The sequence below is a fragment of the Gorilla gorilla genome, chromosome 12, assembly GCF_029281585.2.
Source record: "Gorilla gorilla gorilla isolate KB3781 chromosome 12, NHGRI_mGorGor1-v2.1_pri, whole genome shotgun sequence".
Classification (NCBI taxonomy): Eukaryota; Metazoa; Chordata; class Mammalia; order Primates; family Hominidae; genus Gorilla; species Gorilla gorilla.
The window spans coordinates 57,368,675-57,394,734 of record NC_073236.2 but is presented as its reverse complement, the minus strand read 5'-3'; the positions used below and the strand labels follow the sequence as shown (position 1 = coordinate 57,394,734).

At 35.3% G+C, this 26,060-nt stretch overlaps 1 long non-coding RNA gene across 1 annotated transcript in view; it reads left to right on the top strand.

The window, feature by feature from the left end:
• The window catches only part of LOC129531734 (uncharacterized), an 89,051-nt gene that overhangs the window by 58,917 nt on the left and 4,074 nt on the right, over positions 1-26,060 (top strand). The window contains exon 2 of the long non-coding RNA XR_008677116.2: positions 22,949-23,054. This is a non-coding gene — a long non-coding RNA (uncharacterized lncRNA). The remainder of the gene's footprint in view (positions 1-22,948; positions 23,055-26,060) is intronic.

Below are 26,060 nucleotides of genomic sequence, written 5' to 3'. Positions count from 1 at the left end.
TCACATAGAATGTGTAGAATTCTATTAGTATTGTGTATCTGAATAGTCTGTATTATTACTCAGTTACCTCTTCCTGTGTTCTGAAGAACTTTTATTATTTATAAGCAAGAAAAAGATTATTGCATAACAGGCCACAACACCCTCCTTTCTCTTTGGTTACCTATCAACAAGGAAAAGAAAATTCCCCAGTAGGCCACAATATCCCCACTCCTCACTGGACCTTGTAGGTTCCTTTAGTTTAGCCTTTTAATACTTGTCCAAATTTAATTGCCTTTAAATTCAATAACATCTCTTGTGACTTCTGATCAACACATCTTGTTTTCACTCACATGTCTTTCCAAACAGTCCTATAACACTTGGAAGACCTTTCTCCATCACAGTTTTTGATTAATAAGATAATTCAGAAACTACAGTAAGCTGAGGGCAGCACCAAAATCTGGTATCAGAGTCTTTTAGTGAAACATCAACACTTCTCAAAGACCACTTTTGAATATCAATGTAATTCTTTTAGTGTTTGAAGAGCCATTCTCGGCTAAATAAACCAGAAAAAGATTGTTATCAGGATCTTTAACAATCCTCTTCCTTGGCAGAAGTAAGGAGAAGAACAAAAATGCAAGGGATATATTTATTCTAGTTTCAGAAAATGTGTATTTCCTCCTTCAAGAAGTTTTGTGAGTTCTTATAACTTCCTGGTGTTGAAACACAATATTACACATCTCTCATCCTGTGCATTGAATAATTTCCAACCTGATAAACAAACTCACCACATATTGCCTGAATCCTCTTCTAAGTCCAAAGTCAAATGACTACCAAAGAAGCATTAGTGGACAAATATGAGTATAAAGTATTTTAAGTACATGAGACTTTACAAGTGAGGGCATTCAGTCCTGTGTCTGGGAACACAATAGTAAAATTATGCCTTATTTCAGAAACTTGACTCTTTAGTGGAAATCCCTTGTTGCTTTTAATTGAAACTGATGACCATCTCAAAAACGAAAGCCTATGTTATAACAAAATAGTAATTAAAATAATGCAACTAAATTTTATCAAAACCTACTGAATCTAAATATGGTGATAGTACTATATATGTAGTCTTACTTAAACCAATAACAACTGAATCTTTTTTGCTATTTCCCCAAGTTTAAAAAACACACACGTATATACAAACAAAATAAAGAACTATAGTTATATAATTTTTATAAAAAGAAAATGGCGGAATTAGGACTAAAATAGAATTATGACTTAAGCATCATCACAAAAACAAAAAATCAGGTGAGTGATCATATTACCTGGTTTTAACTTCCTATCATTGAAAGAGACATTGAGGAAGGTTGGAGACACAGTCCAGGATCACCAACACCACCACCCCTCCATCTCCCAGCAGCAGCTCTGAGGTGAGGAGAGCTTGTGCACTTAGGGGAGGGAGAGCACAGCAACTGGGAGACATTACATTGAACTCAGTGCTGCCCTGTTATGGTAGAGAGCAAAGCTATGCTAGGCTCAGCTAGTGCTGGTGCCTGGAGGGAGCGTTTGGACCAGCCCTCGGCAAAGGGGAGTTGCCCATCCCATCTGTTGTAACTCGAGTTTCTCAGCAAGCCTTACCATGGCAGGCTCAAGTGTTCTGGGGGTCCTAGGTAAATTTGAAAGGCAGTATAGGACATGAGGACTATAATTCCTGGGGAACTCCTAGTGCTGGGCTGGGCTCAGAGCCAGAGGACTAGGGTGGCATGTTACCTAGGGAGACATCAGCCAAGGTGGCTACAGGAGTGCTTGCCGCCACTCCTTCCCCAACCCCAGGCAGTGCACATCACAACAGTGAAAGTGTCTTCTTCCTTCTGCTTAAGAGGAGGAGGGGGAAGAACAAAGAAGACTTTGTCTTGCATCTTGGAAACCAGCTCTGTCACAGTAGGATAGGGCACTGAGAAGTATAGTAATGCCCCCATTCCAGGTTCTAGCTCCTGGATGGACGACATTTCCTGACACACCCTGGCACAAAAGGAAACTTGCTGCCTTGAAAAGAAGGATCCGGTCCTCACAAAATTCATCACTTCCTGACTAAATAGCCCTTGGGCCCTGAATAATCAGCAGTGATACACAGGTACTATATCGAGGAACTTGTGCTCTGAGACACACTGTCTATAGGTGTGACCCAGCACATTCCCAGCTGTGGTGGGAATAAGTTAGTACAACCACTATGGAGAACAGTCTGGAGGTTCCTCAAAATACTAAAAATAGAGTTATCATATGATTCAGCAGTTCTACTGCTAGGTATATACTCAAAAGAAAGGAAATTAGTATATGGAAGAGAGATCTGCACTACTATGTTTGTTGCGGCACTGTTCATGATAGTCAAGATTTGAAAACAACCTAAGTGTCCATCAACAGATTAATGGATAAAGAAAATGTGGTACATATACACAATAGAGTACTATTCAGCCTTGAAAAAGAATGAGATCCCGTCATTTGCCACAACATGGATGGAACTGGAGATCATTATGTTCAGTGAAATATATCAGGCACAGAAACACAAACATCATATGTTCTCAGTTGGGGATCTAAAAATCAAAACAATTGAACACATGGAGATTGAGAGCAGAAGGGTGGTTACCAGAGACTGGGAAGGTTAGTGAGGAGTGGGGATGAGGTGGGGATAGGTCAAAAATAAATAAGTAGAAAGAATGAATAATTCCTAGTATTTGATAGAACGACAGGGTGACTATAATCAAAATAATTTCATTGTACATTTAAAAATAGCTAAAAAAGTATAATTGGATTTTTTTAACATAAAGGATAAATGCTTCATGGGATGGACATTCTATTTTTCATGATCTGATTATTACACATTGCATGTCTATATCAAAATATCTCATGTACCCCATAAATATATACAACTACTGTGCACTCACAAAATTAAAATAAAAAGGTTTTTATTATAGAATTTATATTATTAAACTTAAAAAGTAAAATATAACTTAGATGAGACTAAACATGCCACAATAACTTACATAGTTACCCTCTATCTTCCTGTCTTAAACTTGAGCTTTACCAGTTGCTACTTGAGAATGATTTAATTATTTATTTTGTATTTTGCATAGTATAGCCTATTTTTAAAATTTTGATTTTGTTCAGTTTAGTAGTAAATTTCCTTCCCTTATTACTGAGCTCTTAACATCAAATGTTTTCATTAATGTTTTTTCACTAAAGACTTCAAGTTAATATGTCAATATCTCCTGTATCTCTAAAAGTTTCCAGCTCAAACTTATATTAGCTTTTGTTTTTCATAAAGAAATAAGTATTATTATTGTTTCTATCATTTTATTCTCATTAATAATAATAGTATATTGCTAAATGCAGTGGCTCACACCTGTAATTCAAGGTACGTGGGAAGCTGAAATGAAAGGAACGCTTGATCCTGGGAGTTTAAGACCAGCCTAGGCAACATAATAAGACCCTGTCTCAAAAAATAAAATAAAAAGAAATAGTATGATTCAAAGATGCAAGAACAAGTTCAAACTTCCCCCCTCTGTGAAGACTTTGTTAAAGCAGTAGAGAACCAGAACTATCTGCCCTCACATAGCTTGCTATGTTAATAAGTCTTTATTATTCCTTGTTTTCTTTAGTATAATTTTACTGCTCCAAGAGACTCTTGACTAAGAAAATAACTTGAAATATTTATAGGAATTTTCTGAAAAACTCAGCAACTCTTTAATAGGAAGAATCAGCAGACCTCCCAATGCTATTTACCTCTTGGCCTCAGAAGTTTGCCTTGTTCTCCCAAATCATAAACTGCTAAATTATGATACTTCCCAAACCTAACCAACTCTCACAATAAAACACTTACCTTAAACTAGACTTCAAAAATGAATAATTTCTGGAGAGCTAATGTTTCTTATGGTGACTATAGTTAAGAATACTCTATTATATATTTGAAATTTGCTAAAAGGTAGATCTTAAGTGGTCATATCACATGAAAAAAAGAAATAAAATTCAGAAAATATGTCAGTTGGTGGATATGTTAGTAGATTGTGGTGATCATTTTCTAACGTATATGTATGTTGAAACATCAAGTTGTATACCTTAAATATATGCAATTTATATATGTTAATTATAAGTCAATAAAGCTGAAAAAACTCAGTAAATCTCACCTTGTCTTTTCCCTTTGGAAACACTATAAAACCTCTGCTGAGGTGCTGAGGCAGTATTCCCCCTCACTAATGTAAGCAATAAATTATGCCATCTTATTTATATGCAGTACCAGTGATACCTGGAAAGCAAGCATTCCTAACAGAGTTTGGGTAGTCTTCAATTCTAAAGTTGTAAATTTAGAGAAAATATATATTAGAGATAGGAAATAATTAATATAGAAACACGCTTAAGTAAATGGAGTAGAAATAAAATATAAATAAATATAAGTAGAAATGAAATATTTGTATTAATTCATACCAGGTTACTCATTGATTTTAAAATGCTTTTCACAGTAACTGACAGATTCTTTGAAATCAGATATTTATTTGTAAGCTTCAAATCATTTTTATATAGACATCCTTTTATCTGCAATAATCTGCCTCAAATATCAATGCAAGCTATGCTTATGGCAAAGATTTTCTACTGCCATTTATTTAAAATGTGAACAAAAGCCAGATGCCAGTTGGTATTTTCACTTCACTAAAGTTAAAGGCAGAGGGAAGTAGAGAAGGGAATAAGAAAAAGCTGTGAAGATTTTGAACAAAATAATATTTAATTCTTATTGTATTCTGCCACAAAGATTTCTGAAAGAGTGGGAGGGAGTGAGAACAACCAAACACTGCTCATAATCATGTGAATTCAGCATGTCTAGACTTTATGAAATTAGCAGTATTCCCCAATGTTATGCAAGATCTAAAGAACTCACACATCACGAAATTAAGCATAAGAAACAATGCAAACACAAAGGGAATTAAAATAAACTGCTAAACAATACAGCAAATGTTACAGAAATTCTGCCTAACATAGTCTAGGCTGTGACAGCCTTGAAGCAGTATTTTAATGACCTCCCTAAACAGAAGAGTTTGTTATCAAAGCAGCTAATTATAATCAGAAGAATAAATTCCATTAAAATGTATTAGACATGCAGTTCACATTTCTGACAAATTTGAAGTGATTTTTTCAGAAGCAGTTGGAAGAATGTAAAAGCTAGCTGCTTAGATTTTGTTGTTGTTGTTGGTAACAGCTTTACTGAGATATAATTCGTATATTTAACATGTACAATTTGATGATTTTTATTATATTTATAGAGTTGTGCAACCATCACCACAAACAATTTTAAAATATTTGTATCACACTATAAAGAAACCTTTTATATTTTAGCCATCATCTTGCAACTCCAGTCCTCAGTCCAAAGCAACCACTCATCTACATTCTGTCATTATAGATTTGTGTATTCTGGATGTTTCATATAAGTGCAAGCATAAAATATATTTGCTCCTGGCTTATTTCCTTTAGCAGGTTTTCAAAGTTTCACCATGTTGTTGCATGGTTCAGTACTTCATTCATTTATAGCTGAATAATAATTCATTGTGTGGCTGTATCACATTTTGTGTAACAAAAAATGTATCACATCAGTTGGCAGTATTCTGGATATTTTCTACCTTTTGGTTTATGAATACTATTTCTGAATACTATTCCTATGAATATTCATATATGATATTTGCATCTGCATACGTTTTTTAAGTTATATTTTTGTGTTTTACTGTTTATTAAAATATAATATGCACACATAAAAGTTTTATAAGTGCAGAGCCCTATGCATTTTCAGAAACCGAGCACCCAGATTAAGAAATAGCAGTAAGTGCACCCTAAACACTTCCCTTTAGCTCTCTTCCAGTCATACTCCCCTATTCTCACTTCTGACAGCATGGCTTAGTTTTGTCTGTTCCCGTTTTTTAGTTTTGTTTTAGTTTGTTTTTGTTTTGTTTTTGGAGTTAGAGTTTCGCTCCCGTTGCCCAGGCTGGAGTGCAATGACGCAATCTCTGCTCGCCGCAACCTCCACCTCCTGAGCTCAAGCAACGCTCCTGCCTCAGCCTCCTGAGCAGCTGGGATCACAGGCATGCACCACCATGCCTGGCTAATTCTGTATTTTTAGTAGACACGGGGTTTCTCTATGTTGGTCAAGCTGGTCTCAAACTCCCAACCTCAGGTGATCCGCCCGCCTCGGCCTCCCAAAGTGCTGGGATTACAGGCTTGAGCCACCTTGCCTGGCCTGTTCCTGAGTTTATTTTTTTTTAATAGAAATGATATAATATTGTATGTAGTCTTTTTCAGGCTTCTTCATTAAGTTTGGGAAACTAATCCATATTTTTACATGTTGTAGTTTGTTCAATTTTATTGTATAAGCATCGCTTCTCTGAGTTTAACACAGAGACTCCTAGGGTTCCTGAAACATTTTCAGGGTGTTCACAAGGTCTAAACCATTTTCATTGTAACACTAAGATATTCTTCCCCTTTTCAGTCTTAATCTGTCATAAGCATACAGACGAGTTTTTCAGAGGTTATGTTAAGCGATGGTGCTCATGTGTTCCTGGTTTTCAAAACTTCTCAATTTTAATTTTCTGGGTGATAAATATTAATAGATATAACTCACATAAACAAAAGTTCCTTGGTTTCTGTAATATTTTTTAAGCATACAAAGAGGTATTGAGACTAAAAACCTTGAGAACCATTACTGTAATTGGGTGATTTTACCAACATTTATTTTTCAATTAAGTTGTTGATGGGCATTTGGGATTGTTTCCAATTTTTGGCTTTTATGAATACTGCTTCTAGGAACAGATCTATTGGAGAACATATGGACTCATTTCTATTGAGTATGTATACACCTACAAATGGGATTGATGACACATAGAGCACGTATTTAGTTTGTTTATTTATTTATTTATTTATTTACTTATTTATTTATTTATTTGAGACGGAATCTCGCACTGTTGCCTGGGCTGGAGTGCAGTGACGTGATCTTCGCTCACTGCAACCTCTGCCTCCCGGGTTCAAGTGATTCTTCTGCTTCAGCCTCCCAAGTATCTGGGATTACAGGCACACGTCAGCACACCCAGCTATTTCTTTTTGTATTTTTAGTAGAGACGGGGTTTCACCATGTTGGCCAGGCTGGTCTCGAACTCCTGACTTAGTGATTCGCCTGCCTTAGCCTCCCAAAGTGCTGGGATTACAGGTGTGAGCCACTGCGCCTGGCCCATATTTAGTTTCTAGTAGATGACATCAAAAAGTTTAGGTTCCCTCTGGAGTATGCAGCATTCAATGTGCCCACTTGGAAACAGAGATTGGACCCTCAGCAAACACTGAACATGATAGTGCCTTGATCTTGGACATCCCAGCATCCAGAACTGTGAGTAATACATTTGCTTATAAATTTTGCTAAAAGGTTTCCAGAATGTGTGAACCAGTTTATCCTCCTGCAAGGAATTTATGGAAGTTTCAGTTGCTTTACATTTTCCCCAAATTTAGATATTGGTTACCATTATTTTTTAAGCTATTTTTTGATTGTATAGTGGTATTATATCATGGTTTTCGTTTGCATTTCTCTGATGACAAGTGAAGTTGAGCACCTATGCATATTGTTCATTTAAATAATAGTTTGTTAATTATTCAGTTATTCTTTTTTCAGGTTTACTGAGGTATAATTGATTAATACAAATTGCATGTACTTAAGATGATCAATGTGATGCTCTGAAATTGTGAAATGATCACCACAATCAAGCCAATTAATATATTAATCCCCTCATGTAGTTACCGTGTGAGTATGGGGGAGGAAAGACCACTTAAGATCTAAATTCTTAGAAAATTTCAAGTACATGATAAAGTATTGTTAACTGTAGTCATCCTTCTGTACATTAGATTTCCAGAGTTAATTCATCTGGCAAAACTGAAATTTGTATGCTTTGACCAATATCTCCTCATTTCCACCTCCTCCAAGTCCCTGGCAATCACCATTCTACTATCTGCTTTTATGAGTTCAAATTTTTTTAGATTTCATATATCAGTGAGGTTATGTAGTACTTGTCTTTAGCGCCTGATTATTTTACTTAGCCCGATGTCCTCCCAGTTCATCTATGTTGTTGCATATGGCAAGATTTCCACATTTTATTAATCTGTTTACCCATCAATGGACACTTGGGTTGTTTCTAAACCTTGGCTATTTTGAAAACATACTGCTATGAACATGTGGGTACAGATATCTCTTCAAGATAGTAGTTTCATTTCCTTTGGATATATATTCAGAACCGGGATTCCTGGATCATGTAGTAGTTCTATTTTTTGAAGAGCCTCTATACCGTTTTCTATAAGGGCTGTACAAATTTACATTCCCATAAACAATATGTAAAGATTACCTTTTCATCACATCCTCACAAACATTTGTTAACGTTTTGATTAGTTAACAGATGATTAGTGATATTGCACACATTTTCATATACCTGTTGGTCATTTGTGTGTCTTTTTTTGAGAAATGTGTATTCAGATTCTTTGCCCCTATTTGAATTGGGTTATTTGTTTTCTTGCTGTTGAGTTTCTTATATATTTTGGATATTTAACTTCTTATCAAATGTATAAATTATCAATATTTCTCCCATCATTTATGATGTCTTTTCACTCTGTTGATTGTTTCTCTTGCACAGAAATTTTTTAGTTTACTGTAAAGCCATTTGTCTTTTTCTGGTTTTGTTGCCTGTGTTTTGCAGGGTCATATCAGAAAAAGAATTTCACACACCAATGACCTGGTGCTTGCCCCCTATTGCTTTCTTCCAGAAGTTTTACAGTTTCAGTTCTTACATTTAAGTGTTAAGTTCATTTTGAGCTGCTCGTTTTTGTATATGGTGTGAGATACAGTTTTAATTTCATTCTTCTGAATGTAAATATCCTGGTCTCAACAAAATTTATTGAAGAGACTGTTCTTGCCTCGTTGTGTTATTACTACTTTTGTCAAAAATCAACTGACTATAAATGGTTGGTTTTATTTCTGGACTTTGTATTTTGCTCCTTTGGTCTATGTATCTATGTTTATGCCAGTGTAATGCATGAACACAACTGATTTTTGCATGTTGACTTTTGTCTTACAACTTTACTCAAATTGTCTATAAGTCTAAAAGATTTTTGTTGGAGTCTTCAGGGTTTATACTATGATATGCCAGTGTAATGCATGAACACAGCTGATTTTTGCATGTTGACTTTTGTCTTACAACTTTACTCAAATTGTCTATAAGTCTAAAAGATTTTTGTTGGAGTCTTTAGAGTTTATAATATCATGTTTAGATTAGTGTAACTTTGTAGTAGGTTTTAAAAATAGGCAGTGTGATACTTTATGCTTTGCACTTTTTTGCTTAAGTTTGTTTTAACTATTCAGGATCTTCGTGTTTACATTGAATATTAGGATTGTTTTTCTGTTTCTGTGAAAACGTCATTAGAATTTTTATAGTAATTGCATTGAATCTGTAGATCACTCTGGGTTGTATGGGTATTTTAACACTATTAACTCTTCTAATTTATGAACACAGATATCTTCGTATTTATTACTGTCCTATTTAATTTCTTCAATGTTCTATAGTTTTTCGTCTATATATCTTGCTTTTCCTTGGTTAAATTAAATCTTAATTATTTTATTATTTTTGTAGCTTATGTAAACTCACTTATATTCTTGATTTTTTTGTTAATTTGTTGTTAGTGTATAGAAACACTACTGATTTTTATATGTTGATTTTGTACCTTGCAATTTTACTGAATTTTGGTTTTTGTTGGAGTCTTTAGAGTTTATAAGTTCACATCATCTGCAAAGAAAGACAATTTAATTTCTTCCTTTCCAATTTGGATGCTTTCTATTTCTTTCTCTTCTCTAATTGCTCTGCCTAGGTTTTTTCATACCTTAGTGAATAGGAAGTGGCATTGTTGTCTGGGGTAATACCCGAGGCTCGTTTTCCCGGGCCAAGGAAATCAAAGATGCAGACACACAAAGAGTAAGGTTAAGAGTGGAAGTTTAATAGGCGAAAGAAAGAGAAAAGCTCTTTCTTGTAGAGAGAGGGGTCCTGAACAGGTTTTCCGGTCCATGGTTATGCAAATGGACTCTCTACCCAGTCAGCACCATGTTGCCCGCTTCTTTACTGTACACGTGGTGACAGAGAAAAGGCAAGATGGACCTTCCTCATTGAACATAACTGGCTTCCAGGGTAGCCATTTTCTATTGGCAAAGCTGCCAGCATTCATTCGTGCAAGCTTCCAGCTTGCTTATCTATGTCTGCAGCTTCATTTTTCAGGCTGCTCTTTGTTAGAAAAGAAATGATTTTGGGCTGCTTTTTGTTAAAAGGAAAATTCTCCCAAGAACTCTGTTGCACTTACTATCTGCATAAATAATTTCTTTCTATCTCCTTTATCAAATATAAGTGGCAAGAGTGGTTATTCTTACATTGTTCCAGATCTCAGAGGAAAAATTTTCAACTTTATACCATTGAGTATTACATTAACTATGGGCTTCTAATATATGGCCTTTCTTGTATTGAGGTGCATTCCTTCTATAACTAATTTTTTGAGAGTTTTTAATCATAAAATGACGATGTATTTTGTCAAATGACTTTTTTTCTGTTTCTATTAATATGTTCTTATGGTTACGTCCTTCATTATGTCAATGTAGTATATAATCTTTATAGATTTATAGACATTGAAGTATGCACCTCTGGGATAAATTTCTTCTGATCATGGTGAATTATTATTGTAATGTACAGTTGAATTTAGTTTGCTGGTGTTTTGTTGATAATTTTTACTTCTATGTTTATTAGGGATATTGGTTCCTCCTTTTTTTTCTCGTAGTGTTTTTATCTGGCTTTGGTAACAGAGTAATGCTGGCAGCAGTATACAGTTTGTTTGTTTGTTTGTTTTGAGGAGTCTCGCGCTCTATCGCCCAGGCTGGAGTGCAGTGGCGCGATCTCAGCTCACTGCTCGCTGTGCCTTCCAGGTTCATGCCATTCTCCTGCCTCAGCCTCCCAAGTAGCTGGGACTACAGGCGCCCACTGACAGTATACTCTTTTCTTTAACTTTTTTTTTTTAAATAGTTTAAGAATGACTAGTTTTCATTATTTTTAAAAAATGTCAGGTAGAATTCTGCAGTGAAGCCTTTAGTTCCTGGGCTTTTCTTTGATGGGAGACTTTTATTGCCAACTCAATCTGTTTACTCATCATTGTTCTCTTTAAGTTTTCTATTTCTTCATAATTCCGTCTTGGTACATTCCATCAGTCTAGCAATTTATTCATCTGTTCTAAGTTATCCAATTTTTAGCATATAATTGTTTATTGTAATCTCTTAGGATTCTTTGTTTCTGTAGTGTGAGTTATTTCTTCTTCTTTTCTATTTTATTCATTTGAATTTTCTCCCTTTTTTCTTAGTCTAGCAAAATGTTTCTCAATTTTGTTTATCTTTTTAAAAAACTCAGTTTTGTTCATCTCTAGTATTTTTCCAGGCTCTGTTTCATTTATTCTGTTCTGATGTTTTTTATTTCCTTTTCTCTATTAACTTTGGGCTTTGTTTGTTCCTTGTTTTCTATTTCCTTTAGGTGAAATGTTTGGTAGTTTACTTAAGATGTATCTATCTTCCTTTCTTTTTGAATATAGGTGTTCATTGCTATTAAACTCCTTTTTAAAACTGCTTTCCTGCATCCAGTATGTGTTGGCATGCTGTGTGTGTATTTTTAATTGTTTCAAGATATTTTTAAAATTTTCATTTTTAATTCCTTTTTTGATTTATTGATGGCTAAGGAGCATGTTAATTTCCACATATTTGTGAATTTTTTGGAGCTCCTCATGTTCCTCATGTCTATATTTATACCATTGCAGTCACACAACATACTTGATATAATTTAAATTTTCTTAAATTTGATAAGATTTTTATTATGGCCTCACATATTATCTATCCTGGATAATGTTTCATGTGTACTTGAGAACAAGGCATTTTTTGCTACTGTTGGATATTTCTTATATGTCTCCTGATTCCATTTGTACTATAGTTCACATCCAGTGTTAAAGTTTTCTACTGAGCTTCAACCCAAAGAAAACTTCACCAGGATGTAAGCTAATCACTATCAAAATTTAAAGAGAAATGGATAATTTTGAAAACAGCAAGTGAAAAGCGGTTTATATTTGCTTTATTTATTCAGATGCTGTGATGTAGGTGTATATGTAAGGCTGAGTATCACTTCTCTGAAAAGCTTTGGATCATAGTGTCTTGGATTTAAAATTTTGGTGGGGGGGTGGGGTTTAGAATATTCACTGTATACTTAACCACTGAGCATTCCTAATCCAAAAATCTGAAATCTAAAATGCTACAGTGAAATGGTCATGGTGGTGGTCATAAAGTTTCAAATTTAGAATCATTCAAAATTTTAGATTTTCAAGTTAGGATGTTTATTCTGTATTTCCAGTTGCTATATGTGATTGATGACTTGATAATTTTATCATTGTATAATAATCTGCTTTGTCTTTAATAGTTTTTGACTTAATTTCTGTTTTGTTTGATATAATGTAGATACTCATATAATTTTTTTGGTTTCCATTTGCATGGAATATCCTTTTCTATCCCTTCAATTACTACTTTTCTAATTTTTAAAAATGGATACTTTCATGTGCGTCCGTGTGAAGAGACCACCAAACAGGCTTTGTGTGAGCAACATGGCTGTTTATTTCACCTGGGTGCAGGCGGGCTGAGTCCGAAAAGAGGATCAGCAAAGGGAGACAGGGGTGGGGCCGTTTTATAGGATTTGGGTAGGTAAAGGAGAATTACAGTCAAAGGGGAGTTGTTCTTTGGCGGGCAGAGTAGGGGTCACAAGGTACTCAGTGGGGGAGCTTTTGAGCCAGGATGAGCCAGGAGAAGGAATGTCACAAGACAGTGTCATCAGTTAAGGCAGGAACAGGCCATTTTCACTTCTTTTGTGGTGGAATGTCATCAGTTAAGGCAGGAACCGGCCATCTGGATGTGTACATGCAGGTCACAGGGGATATGATGGCTTAGCTTGGGCTCAGAGACCTGACAGATACATGATAGATATACATATTTTCATGATTCATGTGATTATTTATTTATTTACATATTTATTTTGGAATCTTGACCTGCTGCCAAGGCTGGAGTGCAGTGGTGCAATCTTGGCCTCCCAGGTTCAAACAATTCTCCTGCCTCAGCCACCTGAGTAGCTGAGATTACAAGCACCTGCTACCATGCCTGGCTAATTTTTGTATTTTTAGAAGAGATGGGGTTTCACCATGTTGGCCAGGCCAGTCTCAAACTCCTGACCTCAAGTGATCTGCCCACCTTGGCCTCCCAAAGTCCTGAGATTATAGGTGTGAGCCATTGTGCCTGGCCCCATGTGATAATTTAATACATACCTATAATTTGTAAGATCAAATAATTGTAATTTCAGCCCTCCATTTTCAATTTCTGTGTGTCCTTGAAGGTAAAGTGAGTCTCTTGTCAGCAGCATATACTTGCATGTTTTTACCTTCATTCAGCTGTTCTATGTCTTTCAATTGGAGAATTTACTCTGCTTACATTAAAAGTAATTATTGATAGGTAGTGATTTACTAGTGAAATGTTAATTGTTTTATGGTCGTTTTGCATATATTTTGTTTCTTTTTTTTCTCTCTTATTGTCTTCCTTTGTGATTAGATGATTTTTCTGTAGTGAAATACTTTGATTTTTTATTTTTATATTTTCTTTATTTACTATAGGATATTGCTTTGTGGTTACCATGGGGCTTACATAAAACATCATATAATTATAATACACTTCTTCGAGCTGATAAGAACTTATATTTGTTTGCCTACAAAAACTCTACACTTTTACTTTCCCCCCACATTTTACATTTTTGATGTCACAAATTACATATTTTTATATGTTCCTTAACAAATTATGGCTATGATTATTTATAATCATATTTAGTTCTTCCTATTAAAGATATACATTATTTACTCACCACCATTACTGTTGCACTGTGTTCTGAATTTTTCTATATACTGCCTTCCTTCAGTTAGTTTTCTGAATACATATTTTCATGTTATTAATTAGCATCCTTGTTCTTTAAGCTTGAAGAATTTTCTTTAGCATTTCTTTTAAAACAAGTCTGGTTATGATAAACTTTCTCAGGTTTTGTTTCTCTAGGAAAAATCTTTATATTTCCTTACTTTTGCTACACCAATTATCCTTGGTTAGAAATTTTGTGTTATTTTCTTACAAAACTTTGAAAATGTAATCTCATTCTCTTCTGGCCTGCAAAGTTTCTGCAAAGAAATCCACCGATTCCTTATAAGGATTTCCTGGTTTGTAAGGAAACTTTTTTCATTTGTTGCTTTCAAGATGCCCTCAGTCTTCGACTTTCAATAGTAATCGCATTATATCTTGGAACTATTTTTGGTTGTAGCTCATTAGAGACCTTGAACCTTCATATGCCTAAGTGTTTGTATTTTTCCTTATATTTAGAATGTTTTCAGTCATTATTTCTTTAAGCTATTGTTCATTTCTCTCTTTCTTCTCTTTCCTTTACTTTTATAATGCAAAAGTTAGCTCTCTTGGTGCTGTTTCACAAATCCTGAGGCTCTCTTTATTCTCTTTCATTATTTTCTTTTTTCTCTTTTGAAGACGTGTTTTCAAATGACCTCTCTCTGAGTTTGTAGATTATTCTTCTGCTTGATGAATTCTGTGGTTGACACTGTCGAGTGCAGGTTTCATTGCACTTACCATATTCTCCTGCTCTTGAATTCTTGTTTGCTTCTTTTTTATTATTTCTGTCTTTTGTTGAGCTTTTAATTTTATTCATTTATTGTTTTCCTAATATGTTAAATTGTCTATCTGTGTTCACTTTTTGGTCACTGATCTTGTGTAAAACAATTATGTTGAATTCTTTGTCAGGAAGTTCATACATCTCAATTTCTTTGTGGTTAGTCACTGGAAAATTGCTGTGATTCTTTGGTGATAATATTTGTCCTTGGTTTTTCATATTTCTGTGTGCATGTGTGTGTGTGATTTTTTTTATTTTTTAACTTTTTGGTTCAAGGGTACATGTGCAGGTTCGTTATATAGGTAAATTAAATATCACAGGGGTTTGGTATACATATTATTTTATCACCCAGGTAATAGGAATAGTACCCAATATGTAGTTTTTCCATCCTCTTCTCCCACCTTCCACTCTCATGTAGACCACAGTGTTTGCTATTCCCTTCTTTGTGACCATATGCACTCAATATTTAGCTCCCATTTATAAGTGACAACAGGCAATATTTGGCTTTCTGTTTCTGTGTTAGTTCAGTTAGGATAATGGCCTCCAGCTCCATCTATGTTGCTGCAAAGGACATGATTTCATTGTTTTTTTATATGGCTGCATGGTATTCCATGGCATATATGTACCAAAGTTTCCTTATCCAGTCTATCACTGATGGGCATTTAGTTTGATTTCATGTCTTTGCTATTGTGAATAGTGCAGCAGTGAAGACACATGTGCATGTGTCTTTATGGTAGAATGATTTCTATTCCTTTTAGTATATACCCAATAATGGGACTATTGGGCCAAATGGTAGTTGTTTTTTAAGTTCTTTCAAAAATTGTCAAACTGCTTTCCATAATGGCTAAACTAATCTGCATTTATTTTTAATTTAATTTAATTTAATTTAATTAATTAATTAATTTATTTTTTGATATGGACTCTTGCTCTGTCACCTAGGCTGGAGTGCAGTGGTGTGATCTCGGCTCACTGCAACCTCTACCTCCTGGGTTCAAGTGATTCTCCTGCCTCAGCCTCCCGAGTGGCTGGGACTGCAGGAGCCTGCCACCATGCCTGGCTAATTTTTGTATTTTTGATAATGACGGGGTGACACCGTGTTGGACAGGCTGGTCTCAAACTCCTGACCTTGTGATCCGCCTGCCTCAGCCTCCGAAAGTGCTGGGATTACAGGCGTGAGCCACCATGCCAGGCCACTAATTTGCATTTCTACCAGTAGGGTATAATTGTTCCATTTCCTCCACAGCCTTGCTAGAAAATGATATATTTTGACGTTTTAATTATAGACATTTTGACTGGTGTGAGATAATATCTTATTGTGGTTTTGGTTTGCATTTCTCTGATAATTAATGGTATTGAACATTTTTTATTTGCTTGTTGGCTGTGTGTATGTCTTCTTTTGAAAAGTATCTGTTTATATCCTTTACTCACTTTTTAATTTTTTAATGGTGTTTATTTTTTGTGTGTAAATTTGTTTAAATCTCTTATAGATTCTGGATATTAAACTGTCATCAGATGCATAGTTTGCAAATATTTTCTCCCATTCTGTAGGTTGTCTATTTACTCTGTTGATAGTTTCTTTGGCTGTGCAGAAGCTCTTTAGCTTAATTAGATCCCAATTGTCAATTTTTGTTTTCATTTCAATTCCTTTTGGCATCTTTGTCATGAAGTGTTTGCCAGGTTTTATGTCCAGAATGGTATTTCATAGGTTATATTGCAGAGTTTTTGTAGTTTTTGGTTTTAGATTTAAGTATTTAATCAATCCTGATTTAATTTTTGCATATGGTGTAAGGCAGGGGCCCAGTTTCAGTCTTCGGCATGTGGCTAGCCAGTTATCCCAGCACCTTTTACTGAAGGGGATTCTTTCCCCCTTCCTTGTTTCTCTCAATTTTGTCAAAGATGAAATGGTTGTAGGTGTGTCGCCTTATTTCTTAGCTCTCTATTCTGTTCATTGGTTTGTGTGTCTGTATGTGTACCAGTACCATGCTTTTTTGGTTACTGTAGCCTTGTAGTATAATTTGAAGTCAGATAATGTGATGCCTCCAGCTTTTTTATTTTTGCTTAGGAATTCCTTGGCTATTAGGCCTCTTTTTTAGTTCCATATGAATGTAATTGGTAGTTTGATGGGAATAGCATCTTTTTGTCTTGTGTTGATGTCTGTTCATTTTATGCAGCAGTTAGCGCTTCTTGACTTTATAGATTGGTTCCAGTGAGGGAAGATCCTCACCTATAGGTGTTTGTGAGGATGCTGTCTGATGGGATATGGCAATTCTTGGCCCAGTGATGATGCAGTAGCATAGTCTCTGTACAGGTCTGTATACTACTGTCAGTAACAGCAAAGATTTCAGGTGTCCTCAGTGGCCCTGGCTATGGGTATCTGCAGCACTGTTAAGAGCTATTGGAGTCTTCAGTGGTGCAATATACTGTGGTCATGTTGATCCCTCTTTCCCCCATGGGGGAATTTATGACTGAAAAGATTTATCTTGGCACAATATTGAGACGTGACAACGTGCTAGCAGCCCTCGCTCACTCTCAGTGCCTCCTTGGCCTCGGCATCCTCTCTGCCGGCACTCCAGGAGGCTAAAGGATTGTAAATGCACCAATCAGTGCTCTGTCAAAATGGACCAATCAGCTCTCTGTAAAATGGACCAATCAGCTCTCTGTAAAATGGACCAATCAGTAGGATGTGGGTGGGGCCAGATAAGGGAATAAAAGCAGGCCACCCCAGCCAGCAGCTGCAACCTGCTGGGATCCCCTTGCACGCTGTGGAAGGTTTGTTCTTTTGCTCTTTGCAATAAATCTTGCTGCTGCTCACTCTTTGGGTCCACGCCGCCTTTATGAGCTGTAACACTCACCGCGAAGGTCTACAGCTTCACTCCTGAAGCCAGTGAGACCACGAACCCACCGGGAGGGACGAACAACTCGGGATGGGAGAAACAAACAATTCCGGACATGTCACCTTTATGAATTGTAACACTCACTGAGAAGGTCTGCAGCTTCATTCTTGAAGTCAGTGAGACCAAGAACCCATCAATTCCGGACATAATATTATGTTCACAGGTGCACTCACAGTAACAGTGGCACTACTGTCTTATGTGCACTCTCATGGACTGGTCACTGAGCCATGGTTTGGAGTAGGCCCACATTCAGGGACTATAACTCCAGGGCCTGGGACAGTGGTGGCACTGCTATCTATGGCACAGACACCCCCACTGCTACATTGGTGAAGGTGTGTGTGACAAGGTCACTTGTGAAGTGGCTGTGGAGTTAGGATCCAGAGCACATGTCCATAAGATAGAATAACTGCTGTTCTAGGGATACAGTGCAGATACATCTGCTTCATTAGTGCCTCCACTGGAGGCAGGGACATACATGGTATATATCAGAAACCTGGGTCTGGAGCTCAAGAACATATTGAGTAGCAGGAGTTCCAGGGTTCCAATATGGACTACCTTACTGTGATGGCAGCTCATACGTAGGAGACATATACTCTCATGGAGTGGCAGCGGAGCTAGTGTGTGACACAGGTGCTTGAATAGTGAACACAGTTTCAGGGCCAAGAGAAGGGCTAGTCCACATCACTGGTGGCTCTGGTGCCTGACATGCTGGTGCAAATGCTGTGGCAACGATGCCAGTGTCTGGAGTGGCATTGCAGTGACTCCTTCTTGGGATGGAGCACAGAAATACCTTCAGTTCCTGGGAGATTGTGGCAGTAATGTCTATGCATTACATAAATGTGAAAGCTGCCAATGTCCTCTGCGAAGCAGGCCACTGGGGACAAGAAGGGCATTCACCATGTGGCAGATACTGGTATCTCTTGACCTTGTTCTTTATACCTAGGCATCTCCAGATGTCTCAGGTATGACAGTCTCACCAGTGAAACTTTCTCTGTAGTTATTCTCCATTTTATTTCTTCATTATGTTGACGCACATTCTTAATTAAAATCTTAGCCCTCCCAAAGATAATTCTATCCATTAATAGCTGTCTAAATTTGTGTGTGTGTGGTGGGGGGTGTGCAGGGGTAAATGTACCTTTTTTTTTTTTTTTTTTTTTTTTGAGCCGGAGTCTTGCTCTGTCGCCCAGGCTGGAGTGCAGTGGTGCAATCTCGGCTCACTGCAAGCTCTGCCTCCGGAGTTCACGCCACTCTCTTTCCTCAGCCTCCTGAGTAGCTGGGACTACAGGCGCCTGCCACCACGCCCAGCTAATTTTCTGTATTTTTAGTAGAGATGGGGTTTCACCGTGTTAGCCAGGATGGTCTCTATCTCTTGGCCTTGTGATCTGCCTGCCTCAGCCTCCCAATATGTACCTTTTTAATAGATATCACCTGTGTTAGTCATTTCTGCTATGCCAAGATATTACAGACTACGTTGCTTAAGCAACAAACATTTATTTCTCACATATCTGGAGTCTGGAATTCGAAGATCAAGGTGCCAGAAGTTTTAAGGCAATCTTTTTAGTTTGCCAACAATGTTGATTTCCTTGTAGCCTCACATAGCCAAGACAGAAATGATCTTTCTCATATTTTTATCAAATACTAATCCCATTCTCAAGGGCTCTTCCCTCATGATCTAATCATCTCTCAAAGGCATCACCTTTTAATGTCATCACACTGGTAATAAATATTTTAATATATGAATTTTGGGGGTGGAACAAAAATATTAAACCTAGGACATCACTAACTTCACAAATAAATAAATAAAAATATATCTCTACCTTGTTCAAATATTTTACAATTAAAGCATAATCTTCATTAGAAGGCACAATGGATACCTCCATGACTCATGAAATAGAAAGGGTAAATATTTTCATTCTAAAGGCATTCCATGAAACAGATGTAAGGGGATGGTTATACATCCAGGAAGTGAATGTATCTTTTCTATGCACAAAATAAATATATTTAGCTGTCCAATATTATTTAAAGGAGTCTACATGAATTATCAATATATTTTTATTGTTGGGATCAAATGGCATTAAAAACATAGCAGATAAACAACCTGGAAACAAGAGAAAATAACACAGAGAATAAAATAAGAGGGATTTGTTATAGAAAGACTGTTGAGTGTTAGCTTTGTTATTTATGGTCTGTGCAAAAACTTGAGGCATATACAATTAATTGAGAATATCTAAATACTTAATCTTGTATTAACAAACTAAAGTGTCATGAAAATTTATTGAGATCATTTGTGAGCTAGAATAGCTAGTGTGAGTTTAACGAGTAAGGAGTCAGGCTGGGAGGTATGCCAAATAATTATTAATTATAGGTGAGGATGAATTGGTTCACTCTGAAGAACAGTGTGATTAAAATAGTTGTCGGAGAAAGAGGTTGCACAGTGTGATTTTCTAGTAGTAAGACTGCTGTGGAAGGAATACTTTGCTTTTCCAAGCTTTATTCTCTATTGTAGTTAGATTTTTCTTGTCTGAAGAGAAGCAAGTTTACAAAGACTTAAAATAAATTGAACATTGTGTTGCTTTTGACAATTCACCCAGCAGATTTACTGAACTATATATCATGTCCTGCCAAATATAAATTATTTTTTGTCTGCTATGTGGAAATTTTATATAAGCATTCTTTCTAATCCCTACTTATCTTTTCCTCCTTCTACTGCCACTTTTGTCTTATATATTCATGCTTTTGAAAGAGGATGAACAAAAATGTCAAAACAGGCACACTAAAAAAATCATAAAAATGAGAAACCTGCTTAGGGCAAATAGTGAAGACTGAGGATGTAGATATGAATAGCAGGAACAAAATATGAATAAAGAGAAAATATCCATATTGGGATAAAAATGCAACATCTGAATCTAAATTCATATGCCATGAAACAAAAATGATATAGCATTTTATTCTCTCTAAAATGTCTAAAAATAAATTAGCTATATGCCATTCAGCTTACACTTTCTTAATATCATCCTCATTTTCCAGAAATTATCGTGTTACTTAGTGATTTTTCTGGAATGTATAATATTCCAGGATAAGGATATTTATACATAGAAAAAAACTAGGATTATTATACATAGAAAAAAACTAATAGGATAATTATTGAAAGCTTTTAATGTCATATTATTTGAGCTCCGTTAAGTTATGAAACTGTTATCCAAAAGACTCCTTTCCATAAGTAGAAAGACTTGTCTAAAAAAAAGTCTTGACTCCTTTCCTAACCTACAGTCAAATTTTGGTGATGTAGTAGAATAAAGTGTTTTTATATTTTTAAAGTAGTTTTTTAAATTTTTCATTCAAATGAGTAAGTGTTATTATATGAGAAAAACCTGAATCTTATCTGAGAAAACAGAAGTGATCTCCCTCTCAAAATGCATAATACTCTAAGATTATAGTAACTAATTCATAATTACTGATGTGTGGTGAATTTCTTTAGGAAAAGAAGAAACAGAATGGTACCTTTTATATACTAAAACTTTTAAGGCATTTAAGTGCGGATTTACTGATATTTTCTAATAGTAAAAATAGTTAATTCTGGTGAAATTACTAAAATTTTTTGTAAACTAGTGAACTCTACGGTTCAGCTCAAACAATAAATTTTTTCTTTCATTTACATATGTGTGACACATTGAAATGCATGCAGAAAGTATAGGGCCACATTAAAGAGGAACAGCAAATAGATATAAATAGCTCTGCCCATCATTTACTTATTTATATGACACATCTATCCAGTAGATATTTTGAGTGGCTGGAAGCAAAAGTCATCTCCAGTCAATGTGCCAAGCATGAAAAAGTAATTAGAAATATATCCTCCTATTAAAAAAATAAAACCCTTGCCAGTTGGCACTTGATTTTATTGATGTTCTCTGCTTAGTCTCGACTGAAAATTCATGCAACACATATTTTATTACCTATTGAATTCTTTTGGTTTTCATTGATAAGGTTTATAATAATGTGGGACACTTGAAAATTTACAGTAAATATTTCAAGCCAAAGATCCTCAAATAAATAGTGTAACAGCCTATTTTTTTAAAGGTCATGTAACAAATTGTTAAGGAAGAAGATATAGCCACAATGTTTTGGAAACATACAACTTGACAGAGAGAGAGAGAGAGTCAGAGAGAAAGAGAGAAAGAACAAAGCAAACACACACGAAAATAGTCTAGCTTAAAATATGAGGACTTTTTAAACATATGCTGGAATTATAATTTAATATGATATTTCCAGAGTATTGATCAAAGGGATCTTACTTCAAGATTCTTACTGAAGGAAATGACTTAGTGACTTAAGTCATTATATATGTACATTATATATGGAGTTTTATATACATATATATGACATTATATATGGAGTTTCAGATAATTCATTTGTTATCTTCATACTATATACATATTTCCATGTGTTTAATTCTTAACTTTTTATCATGAACATTTTGTCTTACTTGAGAAAATGTAGTTTCTCACATACTGATAAACTTTTAATATTGCAAAGTATTTTATGTCTAATATTTTATTTCTTATCACATTACATTGGTCATATTATTTCCCCATTTGCAGAATTTCTTTCACCAAAGAGAACTAATAAAATATTCAAAGCACATTTTATGCCAGTAGAAAGAGGGCACATATGCTCTAATGAAAATAGTGTGTATTTTATTTAATATGCAACTAAGTGGTGTGTATTTGTTACTTGCTGGGCCCTTTTCCAATATCTTTCCAGTAATAATTACTTAATCTTTATGACAATCTAGTAATATGGAAATGACTTAGTTTCTTTATTCCAATTTCAGTGATGGGGGAAATAAATGCATCAAGAAACTAAATCATTTTTTAACACGTTTAGTAGATAACTACTTGTGACGTTTCACCTGTATTTTAAATGCTGTTGAATGCAATAGCGAAACACTTGCCTAAATGTTCAGATTTTATAGATCTAGAATAAGCAATTCTATATCAGCCAGTTCTTGTTACATAAGCACTTCAAAATTCAGTAGTTTTAAATACCAGTCATTTAATCTAGCTTGTGAGTCTGTCAGTTGGCTGGGGGTCGATGGTCTTGGTAGGATTCTGCCAAGATGTTCTGCTTTAAATATTGAGGTCTGGATAGAATTGGCATTTTGGACATAGGTCTTGTTTAGTCTATTCTGCATTACTATAAATGAATACCTGGGGCTGGGTAATTTATAAAGAAAAAAGGTTTATTTTGCTCATTCTTATGCAGGCTGTACAGGAAGCATGATGCTGGCATCTTCTCAGCTTCTGGTGAAGCCTCAGGAAGCTTCTACTCATGCCAGAAGGCAAAGCAGGAGCAGCAGGTCACATGGCAAGTGAGTAAGTGAGAGAGAGAAAGAAGTGGGAGGTCTCAGACTCTTTTATACAACTAAGTCTCACATGAACTTACCAAGCAAAAGCTCATTTATCACCAATGGGATGGAAAACCATTCATGAGAAATCCACTCCCATGATCTAATCACCTCCCACCAGGTCCCCATTCCAACACAGGATGACGTTTCAACATGAGGTTTGGAGGGGACACACATCCAAACAATATCAGTCTGTTCCACAAGTGTTCATTATTTTTAGATCCATAGTATAAGTAGCAGTGGCTAGAGGGGCAGGGAGGAAGTGCCTACTCCGTTGAAGGCAGAAACCTCCAGGGAAAAAATCAAAGTCTTAAGCACTTTTCAAATCTCTGCTTTCATTCTATATGTTAACATTACATTTTCTAAGTATTTCCCAAAGCCAGGCTCAAGGCAAAGGGTTGGGGTGTTAGTCTCCACCCTTCATAAACCAAAGCAAGTCACATGGTGAAATCTAACATATCTTGAAGACATAAACTCCCTGAGGACGATATGGAGGTGGGATTCAATAAAAATATAAATAATTTGTATCTATATGACTATAAAAATATATAAACATACATGTGTGGTATGCATATATGTGTATAATCCCATGTAACTTTTTGTAAACAAATTCCAAAAAAAACATATTTTTCCAGTGCTGCTTTGTGCTACTGACTTCTAGAGTTTTATAGTTTTTCTAAAATAATGTAATTCCTTATCTTGGATTGGTATTTGGCCCCAAATAGTTTCTGTATTCCTATAAGTGACTTAAATAATTTCATTGTAGGCAAATGCTCTTTCAGTTTCATCTGAAAGCCAAGCCTCTCTTCATTTCTAGTATAATCATTGATTAGAGTTGACAATTTTTTACAAAACCAAAAATAAAAACAAAATAACAAGAGTGAAAGTTAATGTGTTAGATGACTGCTTGAGTGTTTTGCATGCTTACCTGTTAAAATTTATACAACCAACCAATGAAGTAGTCATTTCTGTGACCTTCCTCTTACGGAGGAGGCTACTGGGGCTTTTAGAGGTTTGTTTGCCTAAAGCCAGAAAACCAAGACTACGGGTGGGCTGATATTTGAATGCCCATCTAGAGGATGCCAGAGCTCTAAGTATACAAATATAAAAGGGTCAGAAGTAGTCTTAATATTCTGTTTTCCTCAACAATTACATAGATCTGAAATAAATGCAATATAACATGATTTTATATAATAAAGAAGATTCAATATAAAAATAATTTTGTGTAAATCAGGTAAGGGCAAAGATAGTCACATAAAGATGGGAGCTCTAACAAAAACGATGTGAACTACAAGAAAGAATGGATTTCTCTTGTGAAAGATGCCTGCATTTGGACTGAAGTAATGTAGAAGTTAATTATTTTACATAATTTAAAGTCTCTGTTATTTCTTTTTTCAACATCTGGGCTTCGTTCAAATGCATATGTGTAACCTATAGCTTAAAAACTTACAGAGTAATATCTTAATAAATATTTGTTGAATAGATTAATGTTTATGAAAACTTACCCGCTATATAAGAAATTGGATGATAAATTTAAGACTGTAGTTATATACTCATTCTTGACTAAAACAAGAAAGGTATAATTGGGCAGGCATGGCTACTGCCTCTTGAAATTTTGTATTCTGTGAAGCTTAAAATGCCTATTTACATACACAGCGTAACTGTCTGAAATATACGTGAAATATTCATATAGAATTCTGTAGAGGAAGAGCAGTACTGATTAAAAACATGATGTCTGCAGAGGAACAACATAGATGAGATGCAAATTTCAAAATATTAATTTTTTTGATTAAGGTCAGGTGGCAGAAGATACAAACAGCCTCCATGGTGGAGTGAAGAGGGATACATAATCTTAAATTTATACTCTAGTCTTTGAAAAGCATTCTAACTGATTATGACAAATCAATTTATTTCTGTTATACATTAAAATGGATAAATAGGTTTGCTTACCTCTCAGTTTTGTTAGTGATTTAAATATAATAATGTGTTCAACTGAACTTTGTCAATGATAAAGTAAAACAAAATAAGGGGTTTATGGAAAGGATGTTAAGTAATTCTTAGTCCAATGCTCATCTCGGAAATCCACTTTAATCCTGCTTTGATAGCCTAAGGGTGAGCATCCTTCTCTATAACATTCAGTTTTTTAAAAGTGGGTATACATAACCTAATGAATTATGTGAGGCATTATTTTTGTCTTATTGAATCAACATTAAACACTGCCCAGTAATGTAAACCATGACTGTTGCCTGTACAATTATTTTTTTCAGAGGGGCTATTTCTCTTTCCTGTGCTTTAGTATAGGTCATGTTTCTTTAGGGTAAGTGAGACAATCACTCATTTGTAAGCCATCTTATGCCATGACTCTGTTTGTGGAAAACACACACACACACACATACACATATACACACATACAGCTTTTTTAAAAAAATAATTGCTACCTGTGAGAGAATCTACTTTTCCTCAGCCCAAACTATTACTTGTAAACCTAAGAAAATTTTGCAGAGGGAAGCCATGGCTTGGCTGAGAAATATCTGGCTGGCTGTCATAAAAATTTGTGCTTTGATATTTCTGGCTTAAATCCAAAAGGACATTCTGAACAAGTCTTATGAAAAAAGACAAAGAGAGAAAACAAAGTTAAACCGAAACTTCCTTTTTTAGTCTTTCCAGTATCCCCCTTTTCTCTCCTTCTCTTCAGAATAGTGCCAATATCTTAAGACAGAGTTGAGAAGAAAATTATTAGCAGCAATAATAGCCTTATTATGCAATTGCAGCTTTCATTTGTAATTCAATATTCCTTCCTATTTTATTTTGCTATCTTCTTAGAAATATGTAACAACTTTGCCATTAATAAAAAAATTCAGGGTTTGGGTTAACAATGTCAAAAGTTTGACAAAATAAAATCAAGTGTATCTCAAAATTTTGTGTATTCTACATTTTAACATTAGAACATATACAAAAATCTAACAAGTT